Source organism: Centruroides sculpturatus, unplaced genomic scaffold (genome assembly GCF_000671375.1).
Source record: "Centruroides sculpturatus isolate CEXI.00-Female unplaced genomic scaffold, Cexi_2.0 scaffold1, whole genome shotgun sequence".
In the NCBI taxonomy this organism is placed as follows: Eukaryota; Metazoa; Arthropoda; class Arachnida; order Scorpiones; family Buthidae; genus Centruroides; species Centruroides sculpturatus.
This window is the reverse complement of record NW_019384326.1, coordinates 1,991,665-2,005,788: the sequence shown is the minus strand read 5'-3', so window position 1 is coordinate 2,005,788 and position 14,124 is coordinate 1,991,665. Positions and strand designations below refer to the sequence as shown.

At 30.2% G+C, this 14,124-nt stretch overlaps 1 protein-coding gene across 1 annotated transcript in view; it reads right to left on the bottom strand.

The window, feature by feature from the left end:
• Nucleotides 1–14,124, bottom strand: part of LOC111627898 — a 41,677-nt gene that overhangs the window by 506 nt on the left and 27,047 nt on the right. The window lies entirely within an intron of this gene.

Sequence of the window (14,124 nt, the reverse complement as noted above, 5' to 3'; positions counted from 1 at the left end):
GACATATTCATCATTTAAATAGATTCAAAATATCATTTTTTATTACGTATGACATTACATACTCTCTAAGACATCAATTAATTAATATGTCATTCTTGAAAATTATTTTAAAAATTACTGCAAAATAATTTATAATATTTATATTTTAATATTTAAAATGATTTAATTAATATTTATATTAAATAAATATTTAAAACATTTTGAAAATTTTCTTAAATTATATTAAGCTTAAAATAATAAATTAAAGTTTTACATAAGTTTTATTATCATCTCTAAGACTAATATATATTTTTAAGATAAAAAGTAATGTGTAAATTTTCCCGAATATTTAAATTTTGATATAATTTGTGATATGAAAATAAAATCAACGTCATCGTAACAACGCATCATANACGTGGGGAAGAAAGAAAGGATGATGCTGTGTTTACCCATCATTGTATGGCTGTTCTAGGTGCGGAAGAAAGGATGATGCTGTGTTTACCCATCATTGTATAACTGTTCTAGGTGGGGAAGAAAGAAAGGATGATGCTGTGTTTATCCATCATTGTATGACTATTCTAGGTGCGGAAGAAAGGATAATGCTGTGTTTACTCAGTATTATATATAACTGTTCTAGATACAGAGGAAAACAAATAACGATGCAGAGTCACTTATTTAATTTTACTCAATTTTCGTACACTCAGATGCCTTAAAAACAATTTAAAAAAACAAGAAAAAAACACGTTTAACAAGGATAAAAATCCTTAATCAAAGAAAACATTGTGCGTCAATTAGGGAAATGTATTACGAAAATGTACACAAAAGAGTTTCCCTTTTACTGTTTTTCCTTTATTAAAACTTTAACAAACAAATTTTCTATAAAGGAAAATAAACTTTTCGATAGGACTATAAATAAATCTAACGTTTACTCAGTGATTAATAAATGTAGTTCTCAGTGTGTACACAGTCGAACTTTGCAGCACACAGACAGACACACACACACACACACACTTGACAGATATATATTATAAGGCTGTTCTAGGTGGGGAAGAAAGGATGATGCTGTGTTTACCCATCATTGTATAACTGTTCTACGTGGGGAAGAAAGAAAGGATGATGCTGTGTTTATCCATCATTGTATGACTGTTCTAGGTGCGGAAGAAAGGATAATGCTGTGTTTACTCAGTATTATATATAACTGTTCTAGATACAGAGGAAAACAAATAACGATGCAGAGTCACTTATTTAATTTTACTCAATTTTCGTACACTCAGATGCCTTAAAAACAATTTAAAAAAACAAGAAAAAAACACGTTTAACAAGGATAAAAATCCTTAATCAAAGAAAACATTGTGCGTCAATTAGGGAAATGTATTACGAAAATGTACACAAAAGAGTTTCCCTTTTACTGTTTTTCCTTTATTAAAACTTTAACAAACAAATTTTCTATAAAGGAAAATAAACTTTTCGATAGGACTATAAATAAATCTAACGTTTACTCAGTGATTAATAAATGTAGTTCTCAGTGTGTACACAGTCGAACTTTGCAGCACACAGACAGACAGACACACACACACACACACACACACACACACACACACTTGACAGATATATATTATAAGTGGAAATTGGTTTAGTTATATAACGGTTTTTTCTTAATAATACTAATCAATTGGCGTGTAGATACTCTTTTCTGAGTTCACTCACCCCGATTTTTGCGATGCAGCTGCACCAGTTACTATAGCAACACCCGATTTTGTGACATAATGAAAACACGGAGCGATGGTTTATTATTGAACAAATGTTGTGTTTTCTTGTCCAGGACACACATCCTTTGTGTGTTATTTCCGTGTGTAAAATTCGATGTGATTTTCCTTTGTTAAAGAATTTGTAGTTATTTTTTCCCCTTGCTTCCCTCCACGTTTTTAAAATAAATTTTAGGGATTTTTCGGACTGGCAGGGATGTTAGGGATTTATCTACTGAAATTTTTAAGTGCTCCGAATCTCGATTCGAGTATGTACTAAGCTTTATGTTAATCGTTACAATACGCTCACCACCCTTTTGAGCATTAAATAATTAATAATTATTGTGAATAATTGCCAATAATTTTGAATATTTATTAATTATGCTGAGCAATTTCCAATTATTGTGAACGATTATCACGTTTTATGAGCATTTAATAAGCATTGTAATCATTCACCGAGTATTTTAAGCTTTACGTATACATTCCAAGCATTTGTCAGATATTCTGTGCCTTGTTCAAAAATTTTAAGCATTATTCTAAGTATTTTAAAGCATTTTGTGCCATTATCAAGCATTTGTCAGGCATTCTGAGCTTAGTAAATGCTGATAATACTCACTTCGTGGCTACTCAAGCACGTGTAAAAGCATTAAAATATGTGCCTACATCTTTTCAATTCCATCACTAAGATAAAACGTATTATAAACTTATCATATGAAAGATAAGGGGCATCCTTATATATTGTACATTATATAGTTTCTATGGCGATCGTACGACACTTAAGAATAAAAATACTATAAATAAGCCTTAAGAGTATAAAGATAACAGAGATGAAAATGATGATAACATTTTTTCAGTAGGAGCAGAGCTTAAAACACCACATATACACTTCTATACGTGAAGTTTAGAACAATTATTATAGGAGTAATGCTATAAATAATACAGTAAAAATCTCAGTAGTGTAGAGAAAACAAGGATGAAACTGAGAAGACTCGACAGAAACAGAGCTTAAAACCACTCCTATACATCTTCTAGAAACTGTATACATTAATTATTAAGAGAAATTAATATGTAAATATTGTAAATAATGTACAGTAACACTCTCAGGAGTGTGGAGATGATAGAGATGAGACTGATAAGACATATTCTCAACAGAAACAGAGCTTAAACACTTCACATCTATACCCAGAAGTTACGAATAAGTTCGTATATCACACTCAGTTATGGAGCGTAAAATACAGTCGACCCCCTATAACACTGTTGATTATTCCGTTTTATATGAATTCCATGTTGTACGAGTCACTTAGATTTTACAAATACATGTGCCGGGCTGTGAACGACTCACGTATTTGTAAAATCTAAGTGACTCGTATAACATGGAATTCATATAAAACAGAATTATCAACAGTGTTATAGGGGGGNTTGACATTTCTGACAAAATTTTAATCATAAAAAAATGTTTAGAAATATTAATTTACATTAAAAACATTAAATTGATATAAATTTAATTCAATTCTAAAAACGAAATTTAATTTTTTTCAAACTTCAGAGGTCAGGTTTGTTTGTCGTTACGTAATTGGCCTTCTTTGATGACGTATATACAGCAACAAAGCATCTAAATACGTTTAAAAAGACGTTAAAAATTCAAATTTTCGAATAGAAATGCTGCAAAAAATGAATTTAAAACAGGGCATTTATCGAATAGACTTTAAAATCCACGAATAAAGAAGAAAATAATGAAAAATTACATTAACTAAAACTAGTTTGGCGAATAATATTAAAATAATAAGTTGCTCGATCTTATAAATATTCAGTAAGGATTTTTGACTATTTTAACGGGTTCAAAATAAAAGAAAGATCAATAACGTCCCTCATTTTTAACTGGTTTGTAAACTATGTTAGTGACCTGCTATCTTTGAAATAAAATATCCTATCAAGTTATCTTATTATTGCTACTATCACAGTAATAATTTGATAGTTTCATTCACTTAGTTTATAGTAATCATGACAAATTGTTATTGTTCTATCAGTCTACAGCTTGTAAGTGAATTGCAATTTATTGTGTTTATATAGATATATATTGCTACTGTAGTAGTAGTAGTAGTAGTAGTATCAAGGTTGTAGGAGATTTATAAGCTATAAATTATCATCTGATATAGTATAATATGCTAAATAATCAAGAGTAATTTGCAGCAAGATCGATGGTTTTAAGAGTTTAAACTATTTTCAGGCTGTAAAAGTTGCAATTTGGGTAATTCACGCGTGTTAATTATGGCATATACATGTTAAACATGGCGCCGAATTTAAGGTTTTTCTTTATTTTATATAATTTTAATGGGTTTAAAATGAATTAAATGTGTAGAAAATAGAATAAAAATCTTAAATATATAGAAAATTTAAGGATTTTTTCACGTTTTCTTAAGATAAATCGCGACTATTTTAAATATTTTTCAACCGTTTTGTGATGAAAAAAAGTCTTATTTTATGTAACTTTTATGGGCATAAAATGCATGAAATATGTAGAAAATAAAATAAAAAGATTAACTATAATACAAGTTCAAAGATTTTTTTTATGTTTTAAATTAGAGTAAGGTATAGTTCATTGACCTTCCATTTTTAAAACTTGAGTATGTTCAAAATATTTTTCGCTGTAACTCTAAAAATAATTAAGGAATATAAATAAAATAATTATACAAAATACTTCATAAATGTGGCTTTCGATTGGTATATTAATATGAAATCTATATGAATTAGATATTTTTAAATTAATTATATTATAGGCCCGTACCACGTTACGTAATTGAGGGCTAGTTAAGGACATACACGGTATATGTCATCTGTCGTTAGCTATTGCTGTACTATTTTTTTAATTTAAATATGCTACTTGAGCAATAAAATTTGCAGATGTTGAGGTTGAATTTCTTTGTAAGAAAAACAAATATATTCTTTCACTTTAGATGTAAGGTAATGTGTCATATGTAACACACTTCTTAGAATGTGGGTGAGGTTTTTTTTTATTTTTTTAGTGGTTTACAAGCTGGCATTTTGTTTTAAATTATTCGAAACAACCTACTTAAACCTCTAGATATATAATTATAAATAAATAAACCATTCTAGTTAAGTACAAGTAAATACAACACGTAGAAAATATGGCATTCCGTATAAATTATGGAAATTATCACTATATAAAGATACTACAGATTATCCACTTGTAATTTCTTTATATTTAATATTATTTTAAAGATATCTTATCGTTATTTACAGCCGTAACCTCTGTTATAAATGTTTTCTCTTCCTTTATACACTACAATGAAGCTATCTAGATAAAGACTCGTACAAATTGTACAGGATAAGGAATAAGTAACTATTTTTTATAGCTGCAAATATTAAATTTATGGAATTTTATATATAAATTATTCAATTTTAATACATGTAGATGAGATTTATGTTTGTATGTATACGAAAAGTACGCTAGAAAGCTATAGAATCTTCATTAAAAACAGCCATACCGAGTTAAAAATCTGCCTTAAAGTATAAAAGAAATGTACAAAAAAATGCCCATAGAAATCTTTTATAATGGTAAATTGCATAAGAGACTGTTAACACAGAAGAGAATTGTATTTAGAAGGAGAAAAAATGAAAGTAGAAGGTCTTCATTCATTTTTTATCATTTAATATAAACTTAAATGGTTATGAATTGTTATAATATATAACCAAGAAAGATTTTATTCAATTTTCCTTATCAATTATCCGATTGAGGGTCACATTTATTTGAGCATCAGTTCAATTGAATAAAAAATGATTAGTCGATATAAATGATTTCATTGTTCTTTCATAAAGAAAAATGACACTAATACAAAAATTTGATTCCATTTAATTTATTTAGTTTCTTTTTTTTTTTTTAATTTGACTTAAAAATTATAATTCTGTGATTTATTTTCTGAGTCCGTCGCGTTGTTTAACAAGGAAAGTGATTTAAATTATTATTATTATTATTATTGTATTATACAATAGATTTAGTATTGTCTCTGTACGTTATTTTTTGTTTTTGCGTGCCTTTCTGAATACGTAATGGTGACGCAAAACACAGAAAGAGTGTAGAAGACACGTGGAATAACACAGGAGACAAACAATGGCGCGTGACACGTGAGAAACAGCAGAAGACACTCGGAATGACGTTATTATGTTTTATTTTTGTATATTTTTTCTAAGTGCGCATTTATAATAAACAAATCTCGTTCTGTTGTGCATCATCGTGTGCTGTTTTCTAAGAAAGAAAGGATGATGCTGTGTTTACCCATCATTGTATGGCTGTTCTAGGTGCGGAAGAAAGGATGATGCTGTGTTTACCCATCATTGTATGGCTGTTCTAGGTGCGGAAGAAAGGATGATGCTGTGTTTACCCATCATTGTATGGCTGTTCTAGGTGCGGAAGAAAGGATGATGCTGTGTTTACCCATCATTGTATGGCTGTTCTAGGTGCGGAAGAAAGGATGATGCTGTGTTTACCCATCATTGTATGGCTGTTCTAGGTGCGGAAGAAAGGATGATGCTGTGTTTACCCATCATTGTATGGCTGTTCTAGGTGCGGAAGAAAGGATGATGCTGTGTTTACCCATCATTGTATGGCTGTTCTAGGTGCGGAAGAAAGGATGATGCTGTGTTTACCCATCATTGTATGGCTGTTCTAGGTGCGGAAGAAAGGATGATGCTGTGTTTACCCATCATTGTATGGCTGTTCTAGGTGCGGAAGAAAGGATGATGCTGTGTTTACCCATCATTGTATGGCTGTTCTAGGTGCGGAAGAAAGGATGATGCTGTGTTTACCCATCATTGTATGGCTGTTCTAGGTGCGGAAGAAAGGATGATGCTGTGTTTACCCATCATTGTATGGCTGTTCTAGGTGCGGAAGAAAGGATGATGCTGTGTTTACCCATCATTGTATGGCTGTTCTAGGTGCGGAAGAAAGGATGATGCTGTGTTTACCCATCATTGTATGGCTGTTCTAGGTGCGGAAGAAAGGATGATGCTGTGTTTACCCATCATTGTATGGCTGTTCTAGGTGCGGAAGAAAGGATGATGCTGTGTTTATCCATCATTGTATGACTGTTCTAGGTGGGGAAGAAAGAAAGGATGATGCTGTGTTTACCCATCATTGTATGACTGTTCTAGGTGCGGAAGAAAGGATGATGCTGTGTTTACCCATCATTGTATAACTGTTCTAGGTGGGGAAGAAAGAAAGGATGATGCTGTGTTTATCCATCATTGTATGACTGTTCTAGGTGCGGAAGAAAGGATGATGCTGTGTTTACCCATCATTGTATAACTGTTCTAGGTGGGGAAGAAAGAAAGGATGATGCTGTGTTTATCCATCATTGTATGACTATTCTAGGTGCGGAAGAAAGGATAATGCTGTGTTTACTCAGTATTATATATAACTGTTCTAGATACAGAGGAAAACAAATAACGATGCAGAGTCACTTATTTAATTTTACTCAATTTTCGTACACTCAGATGCCTTAAAAACAATTTAAAAAAACAAGAAAAAAACACGTTTAACAAGGATAAAAATCCTTAATCAAAGAAAACATTGTGCGTCAATTAGGGAAATGTATTACGAAAATGTACACAAAAGAGTTTCCCTTTTACTGTTTTTCCTTTATTAAAACTTTAACAAACAAATTTTCTATAAAGGAAAATAAACTTTTCGATAGGACTATAAATAAATCTAACGTTTACTCAGTGATTAATAAATGTAGTTCTCAGTGTGTACACAGTCGAACTTTGCAGCACACAGACACACACACACACACACACACACTTGACAGATATATATTATAAGTGGAAATTGGTTTAGTTATATAACGGTTTTTTCTTAATAATACTAATCAATTGGCGTGTAGATACTCTTTTCTGAGTTCACTCACCCCGATTTTGCGATGCAGCTGCACCAGTTACTATAGCAACACCCGATTTTGTGACATAATGAAAACACGGAGCGATGGTTTATTATTGAACAAATGTTGTGTTTTCTTGTCCAGGACACACATCCTTTGTGTGTTATTTCCGTGTGTAAAATTCGATGTGATTTTCCTTTGTTAAAGAATTTGTAGTTATTTTTTCCCCTTGCTTCCCTCCACGTTTTTAAAATAAATTTTAGGGATTTTTCGGACTGGCAGGGATGTTAGGGATTTATCTACTGAAATTTTTAAGTGCTCCGAATCTCGATTCGAGTATGTACTAAGCTTTATGTTAATCGTTACAATACGCTCACCACCCTTTTGAGCATTAAATAATTAATAATTATTGTGAATAATTGCCAATAATTTTGAATATTTATTAATTATGCTGAGCAATTTCCAATTATTGTGAACGATTATCACGTTTTATGAGCATTTAATAAGCATTGTAATCATTCACCGAGTATTTTAAGCTTTACGTATACATTCCAAGCATTTGTCAGATATTCTGTGCCTTGTTCAAAAATTTTAAGCATTATTCTAAGTATTTTAAAGCATTTTGTGCCATTATCAAGCATTTGTCAGGCATTCTGAGCTTAGTAAATGCTGATAATACTCACTTCGTGGCTACTCAAGCACGTGTAAAAGCATTAAAATATGTGCCTACATCTTTTCAATTCCATCACTAAGATAAAACGTATTATAAACTTATCATATGAAAGATAAGGGGCATCCTTATATATTGTACATTATATAGTTTCTATGGCGATCGTACGACACTTAAGAATAAAAATACTATAAATAAGCCTTAAGAGTATAAAGATAACAGAGATGAAAATGATGATAACATTTTTTCAGTAGGAGCAGAGCTTAAAACACCACATATACACTTCTATACGTGAAGTTTAGAACAATTATTATAGGAGTAATGCTATAAATAATACAGTAAAAATCTCAGTAGTGTAGAGAAAACAAGGATGAAACTGAGAAGACTCGACAGAAACAGAGCTTAAAACCACTCCTATACATCTTCTAGAAACTGTATACATTAATTATTAAGAGAAATTAATATGTAAATATTGTAAATAATGTACAGTAACACTCTCAGGAGTGTGGAGATGATAGAGATGAGACTGATAAGACATATTCTCAACAGAAACAGAGCTTAAACACTTCACATCTATACCCAGAAGTTACGAATAAGTTCGTATATCACACTCAGTTATGGAGCGTAAAATACAGTCGACCCCCTATAACACTGTTGATTATTCCGTTTTATATGAATTCCATGTTGTACGAGTCACTTAGATTTTACAAATACATGTGCCGGGCTGTGAACGACTCACGTATTTGTAAAATCTAAGTGACTCGTATAACATGGAATTCATATAAAACAGAATTATCAACAGTGTTATAGGGGGGGGGTCGACTGTACACAATTTTCGACTTTTAAAACGTCATAAAATTAAATTTTATTTCTGTTTAATAATATAATCCCATAAATTTATCAACTTAAATCAATAAAGATTATTTATTTTACTAAGTTTAACTTTGATAACACAAGGTCGACGAGTTACGTAAATTAAATAATCATAATAATAATATAGAGGATGATAACAATCTTTTTAACTAATTAATTAATTAATTAAAGTTTTTATTAATTAAATCGCATTCTTTTTCGGGGTGGAGAAACTTTCTGAATCATTTTATAAATGAATTATTATTGATATAACCGGATTTCGTCATAAATAACCTTGAAGATACGTTCTACTTGACACTAACTAGTAACTTCATCTCGAAAAACTGTCGTGTATTCTAAAAGATGTTAAAGTGTAGAAAATACCGACCGTATATTAAATTTCACAGAAAAATTAAAGTTTCTTAGAGAAAGAGAGAGAAAAATGGTCTCTTGAGGAAGGTCTAGTGTTGCTCTAATGCTGTTCTGAAAGGAGCAATGAAGAAGATTTAATGCTATTCTGATTGAAAAAAAGCTTTAACTTCTTCAATTTTATCAGCTAATTGTCAAATAATTAATCTTTGTGGTTAAATTTTCTATGTAATTCGTGCAAGAGAAGCTTAAGAAACAAGAACTAATCATCATCAACCGTATCTAAAACCACGTATTTCCTTGTAATTTCGATGTAATTTTCCTTGTAATGAAATGTAATTTCGAAGAATATATACATATACATTTCTTTATTCGTGAAAAACGTACGAATTGGCAGGGTCTATATAATTCATGAGCTTGTTATACATGAACATAAGCGTAGGCCCTATATATAAGTTAGTGTGTGATATAGGCATCTTATAATTGGCTAAAACATAGAAATATTTAAATATTTAACATAAATTATCATAGCGTTTAATTAATTACGAATATTTGTGAGAATAATATACCAAATTAATGTATTTTTACTAACAACAACACGCGAAATCTTTAATTAAAATAAAGAAATTAGACCATGTCCAAGTATCAACGTGAAGTTCCATTACTTTCTGGTTAACAATCAGCAAAATTTTTAGTAATTTAAGTTGTAATTTACGTGAATTTAACTGCCGATTATAGTGAAAGTATATCGTTTTGTTTATGTAATAATGGCTTGTATATAAATATACCGTATGTCGATCTATAGCCTACTTATTTTCTACACTGTATCGCGTGAGTAACAGCAATGTACTCTTCTACACGTTGATTTTTATGTAAATAATCATGCGAAAAGCTTGTTAAAAAGTGAAATCAATCAGTAAAATATTAAAAAAAAACTGAATTTAATATCCTAAAGCTGTAACAATTTCTACAAAGTAGGAAAGTGGTAACGCGATATTGCAGTATCGTTTACTTCCGTTAGCGTGAATATTGTTTGAATTTTCTGAGATTTTAAAGATTAAAGTCTTGTTATTTTAACATTTTGAATAATTTCACATTAAACGATCCATTTATTTTACCGTTAATTGCCGATTTCGGTCAATTACCGCTAAAAGCCTCCGTTGAATGGAAGATGCGCCCATTGAGGACGTTCAGAAAACTCGGAAATTTTTCACAAAAATACATAAAAATCTTCAAAATTTTGGTCATTTTGGTTTTTTTAAATGGTTTAAATATGAAATTTTATACATTTATTCGAATTTTTAAATAATTAAACGCCTTAAATCGTTAAAATGTGCCAAAGAATTGCGGCATGTTGAGAATAGTCGAAGATTTACAAGACAAAGATCAATTTATCACCGATTTTTCTTGAATATAAATATAATTAAATTAACAAAATGTAAGAATTTATAGGTTCCTACAATGGAGGTTTAGGGCGTATAACAAATAAGAGGCCCTTCTTTCAGACGATAATAACTTAGTAATTGGGAAGAGTCAATTATAAAGTAATCTGAAAGCGTGAGGCCTCTTAACTCGAGGTCCTAAGCTGTTTAGCTTGCTTAACTTATGCGTAAATCCTGTCCTGGGTTCGTATCAATTGCATATCAATCACTCACTCGACATCCTTATCGCACGAAGTCCCTTGTACAGTAATCGATTAAGCCAAAATATAAACTGAAAATCTAAATGTTCAAAGTACAAGGATGCCCAAAACAAGAAAAAAAACACTGTCAAAATTCTCACCGAATAATAAATATTTACTAGAAATTAATTCACGAGGGTGTGAGAAAGCATTCATTTCTAAATAAATAATTCCGCAACACTCGACGAAAACGTGAGACAAATTCAGTTTTAAATGGCTAATTATTTTTAAAGGATTTCAATGAGATTTTTACTCGCGAATATAATTAAATTTGTAGTGCTTAAAAATGTATTTAAATACGTGACAAAGTACATCAATTATTTATATATCATTAAGGGGTTATCATTTGCTGTCATTTCAACGGCGAATGAACTTTGTAGTTTAATTACACAATGGAATAACATAAAATTTAATAATGTTTTATGCCAGCAATAATGCATTAATTAATCCCTACAGTACAACTAAATTCCCCTCTATACAACACTATACAAATACAGTGTGCAGGCTAAAGACATACTGCAGACATTCAGTAAAAACACCTGCAATTATATATTTTATACACTGGACTATTATTAGAAAACACAGCAGTTTTAATACGTAACAATTAAAAATTTAAACCACGTAATTATCAGTTAACACTCCCATCGTTCTGTATAGCAACAAGCACCACGTGTTTTCGTGTGTTAAACGATTAATAGTTAAAAATAAAAAGGGGATAATTTAATATTTAAATGGTAAAAATATCCTTCTCTGATAATATCGTAACATAAAACTTAACCTAAATATTAAATTAATAACATTTATTCAGGTTATTTACTTCACAGGGGTCCATTTCATGAACCAGAAAGGTTGAAAACTGTGTAAGATACGATTAAAGTAGAGCTGAGAAAAAAAAAAGAACACAAATTAGTAGTAAAAGAAAATATTAAAAAACACTTTAAAGTAGATTTTTTTAACTTATTTAACCCTATTTTTATTATGGTTTGCAGCTGAAAACAAGTTTTCTTACACTAATATTAAGGAGTAAATTCAGCAGCAGCAGCAACGCCGAGACTCGACGTTGCTGCTGCTGCTGAATTTACCTGTACTTGGTTATTTGCTTAAATTTACAGAAAATAAGCAAGTTTTAATTGTAATTAACACTTAAACACTATTCTATCTTCATTATTATAGTAGTAGCAAGCTCGGTTTGAAACTGTGAAAGGCCCTAACAAACGTACAGTACATAGGCGAAACCCCTCTCAACTCTAAAGAAGGGAAGTAGCCATAGGTAGATACGATGCTATTCATTATTATACTAAGTAGTAGGGCCTACTAGATCAGGTTTCATGTTGTAGGAGGCCTTAACAAGCGTAGATACGCGAGGCTCCTCTTATATAGATTTATATAACATAAGGCAGCAACATACGATATTGTATTCTAGTTAATAAGTTTTTAGGCCTCATAAAGCACAAGGCCTCGGGGAAAAATTCGATTTACTTATGCCTATCGGTGACATAATTTCCCCATTAGAAAATGGCATGCTGATAGGTACTTTAATGAAGTACAGTCGACCCCTATATAACACTATTGATTTTTCCGTTTTATATGAATTCCATGTTATACGANGAATATAAATAAAATAATTATACAAAATACTTCATAAATGTGGCTTTCGATTGGTATATTAATATGAAATCTATATGAATTAGATATTTTTAAATTAATTATATTATAGGCCCGTACCACGTTACGTAATTGAGGGCTAGTTAAGGACATACACGGTATATGTCATCTGTCGTTAGCTATTGCTGTACTATTTTTTTAATTTAAATATGCTACTTGAGCAATAAAATTTGCAGATGTTGAGGTTGAATTTCTTTGTAAGAAAAACAAATATATTCTTTCACTTTAGATGTAAGGTAATGTGTCATATGTAACACACTTCTTAGAATGTGGGTGAGGTTTTTTTTTATTTTTTTAGTGGTTTACAAGCTGGCATTTTGTTTTAAATTATTCAAAACAACCTACTTAAACCTCTAGATATATAATTATAAATAAATAAACCATTCTAGTTAAGTACAAGTAAATACAACACGTAGAAAATATGGCATTCCGTATAAATTATGGAAATTATCACTATATAAAGATACTACAGATTATCCACTTGTAATTTCTTTATATTTAATATTATTTTAAAGATATCTTATCGTTATTTACAGCCGTAACCTCTGTTATAAATGTTTTCTCTTCCTTTATACACTACAATGAAGCTATCTAGATAAAGACTCGTACAAATTGTACAGGATAAGGAATAAGTAACTATTTTTTATAGCTGCAAATATTAAATTTATGGAATTTTATATATAAATTATTCAATTTTAATACATGTAGATGAGATTTATGTTTGTATGTATACGAAAAGTACGCTAGAAAGCTATAGAATCTTCATTAAAAACAGCCATACCGAGTTAAAAATCTGCCTTAAAGTATAAAAGAAATGTACAAAAAAATGCCCATAGAAATCTTTTATAATGGTAAATTGCATAAGAGACTGTTAACACAGAAGAGAATTGTATTTAGAAGGAGAAAAAATGAAAGTAGAAGGTCTTCATTCATTTTTTATCATTTAATATAAACTTAAATGGTTATGAATTGTTATAATATATAACCAAGAAAGATTTTATTCAATTTTCCTTATCAATTATCCGATTGAGGGTCACATTTATTTGAGCATCAGTTCAATTGAATAAAAAATGATTAGTCGATATAAATGATTTCATTGTTCTTTCATAAAGAAAAATGACACTAATACAAAAATTTGATTCCATTTAATTTATTTAGTTTCTTTTTTTTTTTTTAATTTGACTTAAAAATTATAATTCTGTGATTTATTTTCTGAGTCCGTCGCGTTGTTTAACAAGGAAAGTGATTTAAATTATTATTATTATTATT